The sequence below is a fragment of the Gracilinanus agilis genome, chromosome 5 (genome assembly GCF_016433145.1).
Source record: "Gracilinanus agilis isolate LMUSP501 chromosome 5, AgileGrace, whole genome shotgun sequence".
Taxonomy (NCBI): Eukaryota; Metazoa; Chordata; class Mammalia; order Didelphimorphia; family Didelphidae; genus Gracilinanus; species Gracilinanus agilis.
This window is the reverse complement of record NC_058134.1, coordinates 279,910,538-279,922,790: the sequence shown is the minus strand read 5'-3', so window position 1 is coordinate 279,922,790 and position 12,253 is coordinate 279,910,538.

Below are 12,253 nucleotides of genomic sequence, written 5' to 3'. Positions count from 1 at the left end.
TCTTCCTCTCCTTCTTATAATAGTTTTCATCCCCTTCCCTTTCCTATGCCCTCTTTGTGTGGTATAGAATATACCTTCTGGCTTCTTGTAATGTTTTGTCCTTAACTAGGAAGCTTTTGAATTTGGCTATTACATTCCTGGGAGTTGTCTTCTGAGGATTTAGTGTAGAGGGTGATCTATGGATCTTTTTAATGTCTATATTGCCCTCTTGTTCGAGGACATCGTGGCGGTTTTGTTGGATAATTTCTTGTAGTATCTAGATTTCTATTTGTCTCTGATTTTTTCTGTAAGACCAATAATTCCCAAGTTGTCTCTTCTAGACCTGTTTTCTTGATCTATTATTGTCTCTGAGATATTTCATGTTTACTTCTTTTTTGTCAGTCTTTTGACTTTGCTTTATTAATTATTGCTGTCTTGTGAGATTATTGGCTTCTATTTGCCAAATTCTAGCCTTTAAAGACTAGTTTTCGGCTATAATCTTTTGGTTTTCCTTTTTATTCTGGTCTGTTTGGTTCTTCAATGCTTCCAGCTGATCATTTCTGGACTTCAATTTGCTTATCATTTCATTTGATTTCAGAACCTCATTTTCTAATTGAGAAATTCTCCCTTTTAAATTGTTATTTTCTTTTTGAAGTATTTCTCACTTTTCTTGCCAGATCTCTTCCATCTTTCCCATGATCTCAGATTTGAAGTCTTCAAGAGCTTGTGACCAATTTTCATTTATTTTTGGAAGTTTTGAATGTCTTCAATTGTTTATCTTCCTTTATTTTCTAGATTTTTCTGTGCAGAAGTTAACAAGTATCAGAGCTTTTTTAAAAAACATTTATTAATATTCATCTTTAACATGGTTAGATGATTCATGCTCCTACTTTCCCCTTCACCCCCCGCGTTTCCCCCTCCCATGTCCGATGCACATTTCCACTGGTTTTAACATGTGTCATTCATCAAGATCTATTTCCAAATTGTTGTTAGTTGCATTGGTGTGGTAGTTTTGAATCAAAATCCCCAATCATGTCCACCTCATCCCATGCATTCAAGCAGTTGTTTTTCTTATATGTTTCTTCTCCTACAGTTCTTACTCTGAATGTGGGTAGCGTGCTTTACCATGAATCCCACAGAATTGTCCTGGGCCATTGCATTGCTGCTGGTACAGAAGTCCATTGCATTCCATTTTACCATATCATATCAGTCTCTGTGTACAATGTTCTTCTGGCTCTGCTCCTTTTGCATCAGTTCCTGGAGGTCATTCCAGTTCACTTGGAACTCCTCCAGTTTATTATTCCTTTTAGAACAATAGTATTCCATCAGCAGCATATACCACAGTTTGTTCAGCCATTCCCCAATTGAAGGACATCCCCTCATTTTCCAGTTTTTTGCCACCAAAAAAAGCACGGCTATAAATATTTTAGTACAAGTCTGTTTATCTATGATCTCTTTGGGGTACAAACCCAACAATGGTATGGCTGGATCAAAGGGCAGGCATTTTTTATAGCCCTTTGAGCCATTCTGGCTGGCAATTTGGAACTATGCTCAAAGGTTCCAAATTGCGATTCAGAATGGTTGGATCAGTTAAAACTCCACCAGCAATGCATCAATGTCCCAATTTTGCCACATCCCCTCCAGCATTCATTACTCTCTCCTTCTTTCATTTTATCCAATCTGCTAGGTGTGAGGTGATACCTCAGAGTTCTTTTGATTTGCATTTCTCTAATTATTAGAGATTTAGAAAACTTTCTCATGTGCTTATTGATACTTTTGATTTCTTTACTTGAAAATTACCTATTCATGTCTCTTGCCCATTTATCAATTGGGGAATGGCTTGATTTTTTATACAATTGCTTTAACTCTTTGTATATTTGAATAATTAGACCCCTGTCAGAATTTTTTGTTATAAAGATTTTTTCCCCAATTTGTTGTTTCCCTTCTGATTTTGACTACATTATTTTTGTTTGTACAAAAGCTTTTTAGCTTAATATAATCAAAACCATTTAATTTACATTTTGTAATTTTCTCTAACTCTTGTTTGGTTTTAAAATCTTTCCTTTCCCAGAGATCTGAAAGGTATACTATTTTGTGTTCACTTAATTTATTTATAGTTTCCCTTGTTATATTCAGGTCATTCGCCCATTTTGAATTTATCTTCGTGTAGGGTGTGAGATGTTGAGCTAAACCTAATCTCTCCCATATTGTTTTCCATATTTCCCAGCAGTTTTTGTCAAATAGTGGATTCATGTCCCAAAAGTTGGGCTCTTTGGGTTTATCATACACTGTCTTGCTGACATCACTTACCCCAAGTCTATTCCACTGATCCTCCCTTCTGTCTCTTAGCCAGTACCATATTGTTTTGATGACTGCTGCTTTATAGTATTGTTTAATATCTGGTACTGCTAGACCCCCTTCCTTCATATTTTTTTTCATTATTTCCCTTGATTTTCTCGATCATTTGTTATTCCAAATGAAATGTGTTATAGTTTTTCCTAATTCAGTAAAAAGTTTTTTGGTAGTTTGATAGGTATGGCACTAAATAGGTAAATTAATTTGGGTAGAATGGTCATTTTTATTATGTTAGCTCATCCTACGCATGAGCAATTAATGGCTTTCCAATTGCTGAGATCCAGTTTTATTTGTTTGGAAAGTGTTTTGTAGTTGTTTTCGTATAATTCCTGTGTTTGTTTTGGTAGATAAATTCCCAAGTATTTTATATTGTCTAGGGTAATTTTAAATGGTGTTTCTCTTTCTACCTCTTGCTGCTCTAATGTGTTGGAAATATATAGAAATGCCAATGATTTATGTGCATTTATTTTGAATCCGGCAACTTTACTAAAGTTGTTGATTATTTCTACCAGCTTCTTAGTTGATTCTCTAGGATCCCCTTGGTTTATCCCTTCTGACTTTCTCAGTAGGGTTAGATAGAGTTTTTTTTATCCCAATGGATAATGTAGCTACTCATCCCTCTCTGGTTTGATTACACTGAGGGTAAGGTTTAAATATTACCTCTTAATGTTCTCTTCCTCTCATTCTTATACTAGTATTTGTCCCCTCCCCTTCCCATGCCTTCTTTGTATGTAATAGAATATCCTATTTTTCTTATTCACTCAAGTTTCTCTTGGTGTCCCCTACTATTCACCCCCCTCTTTCCCACCTCCCATGTCATCTTAGACCATTTAGTATTCCACCCTCTCCCTAATAATTATTCTTCTGATTGCTATAATAATGAATACTATAATAGTGAATAGAGTTCACTACAGAGAATTATACATAGCATTTCTCCACATAGGAATACAGATAATTAGATCTTATTTAAGCCCTTAAAGAGGCTAATTTAAGAAATTATGAATTTTCTTTCTTTTCCCTCTGTTTCTTATTTACCTTTACATGTTTCTCTTGATTTTTGTGGTTGGATATCGAACTTTCCATTTAGTCCTGGTCTCTTCTGTGTAAATACTTGGAAATCTTCAATTTTGTTGAATGCCCATACTTTCCCCTGGAAGTATATAGTCAGTTTTTATGGGTAGTTGTTCTGTGGTTTTAGGCCCAGTTCTCTTGCCTTTCTGAATATCATATTCCAAGCCTTGCAGTCTTTTAGCGTGGAGGCTACCAGATCCTGTGTGATCCTAATTGGTGCTCCTTGATATTTGAATTGTCTCTTCCTGGCTTCTTTTAATATTTTTACTTTTACTTGGCAGCTCTTGAATTTGGCTATTATATTCCTGGGTGTTGTCTTTTCTGGGTCTAGTGTAGAGGGTGATCTATGGATCCTTTCAATGTCTATATTGCCCTCTTGTTGTAGAACTTCAGGGCAATTTTGCTGAATATTTTCTTTTAGTATGGAGTCCAAGTTTCTATTAATTTCTTCTTTTTCAGGAAGACCAATGATTCTCAAATTGTCTCTTCTAGACCAGTTTTCTTGGTCTGTCACTTTCTCATTGAGATATTTCATGTTTCCTTCTATTTTATCAGTTTTTTGACTTTGTTTTATTTGTTCTTGCTGTCTTGAGAGATCATTGGCTTCTAATTGCTCAATTCTAGCCTTTAGGGTCTGGTTTTCCTTTTCAATCTGGTCATTTCTGGTGTTCAATTTGCTTATCAGTTCATTTGATTTCTGAGCCTCACTTTCCAATTGCAAAATTCTGTTATTTTCTTGCCAGATCTCTTCCATCTTTATCATCATCTCTGATTTGAACTCTTCAATACCTTGTGACCAGTTTTCATTGTTTTGGGAAGGTTTGGATATGATTACTTGTTTGTCCTCCTCTGTTGTCTAGATTTTCTCTGTGTAAAAGTTGTTTGAGTGTTCCAGAGTTCTTCTTGATAATCTTTCTCTTCTGGGCTTCCCTATGGCTTGCCATTGTTAGCCCAGCGCCTTCTCAACTTTGTCCTCACACTCAGGTTCTGTCTGTGCTATCTAGGCTCCTGAGGTCTCAGATCTCCTTGTTCTCGGGGTTGAGCCTCCTGGTTGTCCCTGGTCTGCCCCTCTGCCCAAGGCTCTTTCAGCAGTCTCAGTGGCTGCTTCCATAGTCGTGCTCCCATCTGCAAGGATCCCCATTAGAGATCCAAGCCTGAGCTCGAGATCCTTGTCCTCACCCAGGGCACTGCCTTCACCCGCGCAGGTGCTCTGGAGAGTTCGTGCGAGTTATTTAGCCTCTTGTGGTCCTAAGTCTTGTTGCTCTCAGAAACAAGCCCTGGAGCTGCCAGTGACTTAATGAGTGCCCCAAATCTGCTTTAACTCTTGTGGGCTGGTTTTGGCACTGTGCATGGTGTGGGGGGTGGAGGAGGGGCTTCTTCCTTTCGCGTTTTAGTGAGAGCTGTTTCACCCCTTTATAGCATGGAAATGTCCCAATTCCATGTACCTTCAATGCTGCACCCGGTTGTGAGTTCCCTTTGTTAGTCTGGATTTGTTTTTATGTCCCCTTGAGGCGTCCTGTGTGCTTTGGTTAGGAGAGATTGAGCAGTGCTGCTCCTTACTCTGCTAACATCTTAACCTGCAGTCTGTAAGAGCTTTTTTCTTGGTCTTTTTGGGGTTTATTTCTTGGGCTTTTGTTGGCATTATTATGCTTTCTCAGCCAGAAGTGTGAATAAGGCAGGCAGATGCTCTTTGTATGGAGCCTAGGAGCAGTTTTTGCCTGAGGCTACTTTGTGAGTCTCTTGGCTTCCACTGTCTGTCAGACCTCTCACCTCTCGCTGTCACCAGCCTCTCTCAGCTTCACTCCTGTGCCCAAGGTCGGGCTCCCCAATCTCCTGGGGTCTCTGGTCTAGATGTTTTCAGGGTCAAGCCCCTGTAGTCCTGTTTATTTGCCCAAAACCTAGAAATTGGCCCTCGCTTTCTCTTCCACCTGAAGTTTTCCCCTCCGTCTCAGTGCTCTGAGCGGCTTCTGCTGAACACTGCCACTCTCAGCCCCACTCCCACACCCAAGGTCTGCACTCTCCAGCCAGGTTCTCTGCTGCTCTCAGGAGGAAGCTCCTGGTGGTCCCAGTTAGCTGCCAAGAAGCTAGATTTTGTGCCAGTGCTCAGTCTAACTCTGGTGTGCAGCCTCTAACTCTGGTACTGTGGGTGGGGTGGGAGAAGGCTGATCAGCTTACGTTTTGATGGGAGCTATTTCCCCACCTTATAGCATCGAAGTGCCCAAATCCCATGTACCTTCGAGACTGTGCCCTATTGTGGAGTCCTTTCTCTCATCTGGATTTGTTTATTTTTTGGCCTTTGGTGGTATGCTGGTAGTCAGTAGTGAGGTGAGTTAAGGGCCCTGCTTCTAGTCTACAGTCATCTTAACTGGCAAGTCTCCTTGTTGAATACTCTTACTCTATTCTTAATTCTTCAACTTGTAATCTGTATGACCTTTAGTTTCTCTCTCTGGAACTTAGTTTTCTTTTTTTTTGTATGATGACAAGAATGGATGATATCAAACTAATCAAAATGAAGGGGATTTAGGATGGGGTGTTCACTGATGATTGAACTAAAGAAATCAAGAAAGTAAAATAACAAAAGGTAAGGCCTATTGTAACATCACAAAATAGATAAAACTTCAGGGGTCTGCAAAAGCCAGCTCATATGGACTAAGGAGAGCCAGTTGTTAGGTTTTCCCCACCCTTTCTTATTTATTTTTCTCAAATAAAAGTAAACATATTTAATATTATTTTAAAATTTTTTGAGTTCTACGTTTTCTTCTTCTTTAACTTCCTTCCTCCTTGAGAAAGCAATTAATATAGATTATACATGTATAGTCATGCAAAATATATTTCTGTATTAGCCATGTTGCAAAAAAAGCAAAAAAAACACAAACAAAAAAACCCTCCAAAAAACAAACAAGAAAATATAAAAGCAGTTAGAAAATGTTTTGGTTTGGATTCAGACTCCAACAGTTCTTTCTCTGGGGATGGACAGGTGAATAACATTTTCTTCAAAAGTCCTTCAGAATTATCTTGAATCATTGCATTGCTGAGAATAGCTACAAGACTCACAACTGATGTTGTAAAATATTTATGTTACTATGTGCAATATTTTCCTGGTTCTGCTCACTTCACTTTGTATCAATTCATGTAGTCTTTTCAGATTTTGTGTGTATCCTTGTGTGAATGTGTGTGACTATCCTGATCATTATTTCTTATACCACAATTGTATTTCATCACAATCATTTACCACAGTTTGGTCAGCTGTTCCCCCCAAAGGGCATACCATCAATTTCCAATTCTTTGCTACAACAAAAAGAGCTGGTATAAATACATATAGACTTGTTTCCTTTATGTTTGATCTCTTTGGTATACAGATCTAGTAGTGGTATTGCTGGATCAATAATATACATTACTCTCCAAAGTGGTGGTCTCCAAAGCTTACAATCTCTACCAATAGTGAAATGCTATCCCAATTTTTCCACACCCCGTCCAACTTTTGTCATTTCCTTTTTCTGTAATATCAGCCAATCTGATTACCACCTTATGATACAGTCTGAGATCTGTTACTGCTAAGTCATCTTCCTTCACGATTTTTCATTGATTCTCTTGATATTTTTGACCTTTTGTTCTTCCTGATGAATTATTTTTCTTGCTCTATAAAATAATCTTTTGGTAGTTTTGTTGTAATGGCACTGAATAAGTAAATTAATTTATGTGGAAATTTCATTTTGTGGCTCAGCATATCTATGAACAATTAATATTTCTCCAGTTATTTAGATTTCACTGGATTCATGTGAAAAGTGTTTTGTTATTGTGTTCATAATTGTGTTCCTAGGCTTGTCTTGGCAGGTAGACTCAAACATTTTATATTATCTGCACTTATTTTCAATGAAATTCCTCTTTCAATTTTTTTCTTACTGGAATTTGTCAGTGATATGTGAAAATACTGATAATTTAGGTTTATTTATTTTATATCCCACAATTCTAAGTTGTTAATTATTTCAATACATTTTTTTTCATTTATTACATAGAATTCTCTAAGTATACCATCATATTGTCTGCAAAAAGTGATAGTCTTGCCTAATCTAATTCCTTAAATTTATTGTTCTTCTCTTACTGGTATGCCTGGTATTTTTTTAGTACAATATTTAATAATTGTGATAAAAATGGGCATCCTTGCTCAACTCTGATCTTATTGAGAAGACTTAAAACTTATATCTACACTACAAATAATGCTTGCCAGTTGTTTTAGATGAATATTACTTACCATTTTAAAGAAAGCTCTATTGATTCTTATGCTTTGTATTTTTCTTTTCATCTATTGAGAAAATTATATATTATTTTTGTTGTTTTGGCTACTGATATGGTCAATTAGGCTGGTAGTTTTCCTAATATTGAATTAGTCCTGAATTCCTGGAATAAATTCCACCTGATCACAATGTATCATTATTTTATATATTGCTGTAATTTCCTTGATATATTTTATTTAACATTTTCACCAATATTTGTTAAGGGATTTGGTCGGTCTATAGTTCTCTTTTTCTGTTTTAAAATTTCCTGGTTTAGTTATAAGCATCATATTTGTGCTGTAAAGGAATTTGGTAGGATTCTGTCTTTTGATTTTTCCAAATACTTAACATAGCATTGGAATTATTTTTTCTTTAAATGTTTGGTAAAATTAACTCGTGACTCCAACTAGTTCTGGGGATTTTTCTAGGGGCTTCGTTGGCTTGTTCAATTCCATTTTCTAAGATAGATGTTTCCCCTTTTGTTAATCATTCTATGCAATTTATATATTTTTAAAATTATTCAACCATTTCACCTAGGTTATCAGTTTTACTGCCATATAACTGTACAAAATAGCCTCTAACATTTGCTTTAATTTCATCTTCCTTAGTAATGAATTCCGCCTTTTCCTTTTTGATACTGGTAATTTGATTTTCCTTCTTTTTAAAATTAAATGAACCAATGGAGTTTCTTTTTTACTATTTTTAAGATAATTTTCTCTAAGTTTTATTTACTAGTTCAGCATTTATTTTTACTTTACATTTTGTTAATCTTTCCTTGATTTTAAAGATTTTAAATTTAGAATTTATTTGGGTCTTTTAAATTTTTAAATTTTCTATTTTTTATTGCCTTCCCAATTCAATGATCTGCTATTTCTCTATTTTATTGACATGAGATTTTAGAGATATAAAATTTTCCTAAGTACTGGTTTGGCTGTATTTTATAAATTTTGATATATTATGACATTGCTGCCATTCTCTTTAATGAAATTATTGATTATTTGTATGATTTGTTTTTTTCTCACTTATTCTTTAGGTTTAGATTATTTAATTTCTAATTAATTTTTAACCTATGTCTCCATTACCTTTTCTTTAAAATAATTTTTATTGTATTACGGTCTGAAAAGAATGCATTTATTAATTCTACTTTTCTATATTTGAGTGTGAAGTTTTTATAGTTTTATGCACTAATATTCAGTTAATTTTTGTGAAGGTGTCATCTAATATTGATTATAAGACATTCTTTTCTATTCTCATTCAATTTTGTCTAGAAGTCTCTTATTCTGGTTTTTCTAAATTTGTACTCATCTTAAGTTCTTTCTTGTTTGATTCATGTAGTTTAGAAAGAAGAAAACTGAGGTCACCCATTAGTATAGTTTTATTGTTCACTTACTCCTGAAACTCATTTAATTTTTCTTTTAAGAATTTATATGCTGTGCCATTTGGTACATATGTTCAGTATGTACTAATATTACTTCATTGCGTATGACACCTTTTAGCATAATGTAGTTTCCTTGATTATCTCTTTTAATTAGCTCTATTTTTTCTTTTGAGTTGAGATCATGATTGTTATCTTTATTAGTTTTTTTAACTTAAGTGAAGCCCTGTAGATTCTACACCAGTACCCTATTTTGCTATGTTTCTCTGTTTCCTCTCTTTAAAATTAAAAAAAAAAAATTAAGCACCATCACCACTACCAACTAAAAAATTTAACTAAACAAAGGCATAAAGATTTTGTGCAAGAACACAAACTCCACATTGTTTACAATTATTTTAAAATATGCAAATTATATATACATGGTAATATGAACATTTGCTTTTGAATTTCCTTTGGATTTATTTTACTTGGATATTTTTCTCTTGATTTTGTTGCTGTTATTTTTATAAAAAATTAATGCATTTTTATTCTTTTTTCTCTTTTCATCTCTTCATATGTTCCTCTCATTTTCTTTATATTAGCAATATTTTGTCATTCAGTATTACTATCTAATCCATTACATTAAAATATCACAATCTATTCAGCTATTTCTCCCATTCATTGCATGCGTGTTATTTCTAGTTATTTTGCCATAAGAAAAAAAAGCTTCAATAAATATTTTCATATAAACACAACTTTTTACCCTCTCAGTAATGCCCTTGGGGTCTGCTTCTAATAATGAGATCTCTAGGTCAATGGGCAATGAAATTTGCAGCTGCTCTAGCAATGTTATATTAGGCCTGTTTTTCTATGTTCCTATCAGAATTTAATTCGATCACATTACCCTGTCTGGTCTCAGTTAACATACATTATCAGGGCAATATTTTGCTAGACCGATCCATAGGCAACAGAGACAATCTGTTGCTAGGGCCATAATCTTTTTCAAAACAAGTCTTTCCAGGTTGGTCGTAGCCAGTGGAACTCTTCAGGGATGCAGAATTATCTTCATGATATGAAGATAATTAAAGAAAGACTTTTTAAAAATATTTTACTCTCTAAGTCATTGTTGTCCCACTAGAAATTATGTTTGTATTATATTCAGATTATATCAACTACTAATCTCATGCAGGTATATGGGAGCTCTCCAGATATCTATCTTATTTATCTTCTATAAGGTTCTATTCATCTCCTTAATTTTTTTTTAATTTATGCTTAGATTTATCTAATTCTGAGAGGGGAAAATTAAAGTGTGCTACTATTTTATATTCTTTTAAAAATCTATTTCCATCTTTATGTAAATTTAAATTTTCCTTTAAAAATCTGAGTGCTATAATAATTGGTACATCCAACCTCAATATTAATAATGCTTTTCAGTCTATTTCTTGTAAACACCACATTGTCAGGTCCTTTCTAGTATCTATTTTCTCCATATGTGTGAATTCATCCAATTACACTCAATAGTTACAATCATACTTACTAGTTGTGCATTTCCTGATATTCTAATCCTATTCATTGTTTATCCACTTCTTCCTTTCTTTCTTCTGTATTCTTCCTCAGATGTCCAATATTCTTCGACCAATACATTTCCTTTTCACCTTCATTCCCAAAATTTTTCTTATCCTCTCTCTTTACCTTCCTAGTTCTAGACCTTTCCAAAGGTCACTTCCTTATCCTTTGCCCCTTACCTTTTATTTCTTTTTCTGTCCACCTTTCCCCAAATCTCTTTCCTGTCCCCCAACTGTACTCTCCTACTTCTCTTTTTTCTTTTTTTTTAAATAATTTTTATTATTATCTTGGTTATCATGGTTAGAAAAAGTTATCATGGTTACAGAATTCATGTTCCTATTTTCCCCTTCACACTCCCCCCCACCTCCCTCTTCCCCCATAGCTGATGCACATTTCCCCTGGTTTTAATATGTGTCATAGATCAAGACTTATTTCCAAATTGTTGATAGTTGCATTGGTGTGGTAATTTTGAGTCTACCTCCCCAATCATGTCCGCCTCAACTTATGTGTTCAAGCAGTTGCTTTTCTTCTGTTTCTTCTCCTGTAGTTCTTCCTCTGAATGTGGGTAGCGTTCTTTACCATAAATCCCTCAGAGCTGTCCCGTGTCATTGCATTGCTGCTGGTACAGAAGTACGTTACATTCTATTTTACCATAGTGTATTGGTCTCTGTGTACAATGTTCTTCTGGCTCTGCTCCTTTCACTATGCAACAATTCCTGGAGGTCTTTCCAGTTCACATGGAATTCCTCCAATTTATTATTCCTTTTTGCTCAATAATATTCCATCATCAGCATATACCACAGTTTGTTCAGCCATTCCCCAATTGAAGGGCATTCCCTCATTTCTAGTTTTTTGCCACCACGAAAAGCACGATTATAAATATTTTCATAAAAGTCTGTTTATCTTTGGGGTACAGACCCAACAATGGTATGGCTGTATCAAAGGGCAGACAATCTTTTATAGCCCTTTGAGCGTAGTTCCAAATTGCCATCCAGAATGGTTGGATCAGTTCACAACTTCACCAGCAATGCATTAATGTCCCAATTTGGCCACATCCCCACCAACATTCATTAAATTCCCCTACTATCATTTTAGCCAAACAGCTAGGTGTGAGGTGATACCTCAGAGTTGTTTTGATTTGCATTTCTCTAATTATTAGAGATTTAGAGCACTTTCTCATGTGCTTACTCATAGTTTTGGTTTCTTTATCTGAAAATTGCCTATTCTTGTCCCTTGCCCATTTATCGAGTGGGGAATGGCTTGATTTTTTATACAATTGATTTAACTCCTTGTATATTTGAGTAATTAGACCCCTGTCAGAGTTTTTGTTATAAAGATTTTTTCCCAGTTTGTTGTTTCCCTTCTGATTTTGGTTGCATTGTTTTTGTTTGTACAAAAGCTTTTTAATTTAGTATAATCAATCATCCCATTCACATTCAGAGTTATAATTATCGGTTGTGTATTCCCCAACATTTTGGTATCCTCTCTTAGTTCTACCCCTTCTTCTTAGGCTATTTACTTTTAAACCAGTGATTTGTTTTAAACCAGAAACCCTTTTCCCCTCTCTTGATTTACTACCCCTTCTAGCCCCTCCCTTGTTATTCCCCTCTTTTTATTCTTAAGGCATAATGAATTCCCTCTCTCTTATCCTCCC